We start from the raw sequence: 656 nt of genomic DNA, 5'->3' as shown, positions 1-656 counted from the left end.
ACGCTTCCTGTAGCACCCCCCCCCCACCCCACCCTCGTTTCGGTGAAAGCATGCGTGTCACAAGAAGGCACATGTGTGTGTGTGTGTTGCAAAAATGCTAAAGGAAATGTGCGTGTGTGTTTCTATGAGAAACACAAACAAATGGCCATAAAAGTGCAGTGGAGAGACTCGGGAGCCAGGGCTCCCACGTGGACTGCAGGATGTGTCCGGGCCTGTTCTCATCCAGTCTGTGAATGATTAGAAAGAAGACCCACTGCAGCGCTCCAGCGCTCCACTCCCAGACATCAGCCCCTCAGTCACGCACTCTTTGAAACACGGAAATCTTTACATTGCTGCAACATTTTTTGTTTAAATCTAGATATCCTGCAATGTCAGATTTTAAGTTCATTGTTGGAGTTTAGCACCTATCAGCCAAGCTCCTATTTCACACTGTGTACACACTGAAACAAAGTGGTGTGATTGTGCCATGTCTGGCAGCTGCTTGCAAAAGGGACTCTTAAACCCAATAGAAAAAGGCACAAAAAAATATAAATCCACTGGAGTTTTCAACAGAATTGCATAGAAAGCTAAAACAAAGAGCATGCATATGCCCATGGGTGCATGGGTGTGCCTCAGCTTTTTGTGTACGTTTAAAAAAAAAAAAAAATGTTGGTGGT

The 656-nt window shown here is 45.3% G+C and overlaps 1 protein-coding gene across 2 annotated transcripts in view; it reads left to right on the top strand.

Moving 5' to 3' along the window:
• gng12a (guanine nucleotide binding protein (G protein), gamma 12a) overlaps positions 1-656 on the top strand; it is a 75,548-nt gene that overhangs the window by 71,492 nt on the left and 3,400 nt on the right. The gene's annotated exons all lie outside the window — the stretch shown is intronic.

Source organism: Etheostoma spectabile, chromosome 12 (assembly GCF_008692095.1).
Source record: "Etheostoma spectabile isolate EspeVRDwgs_2016 chromosome 12, UIUC_Espe_1.0, whole genome shotgun sequence".
In the NCBI taxonomy this organism is placed as follows: domain Eukaryota; kingdom Metazoa; phylum Chordata; class Actinopteri; order Perciformes; family Percidae; genus Etheostoma; species Etheostoma spectabile.
This window is presented reverse-complemented; position numbering and strand designations above follow the sequence as displayed.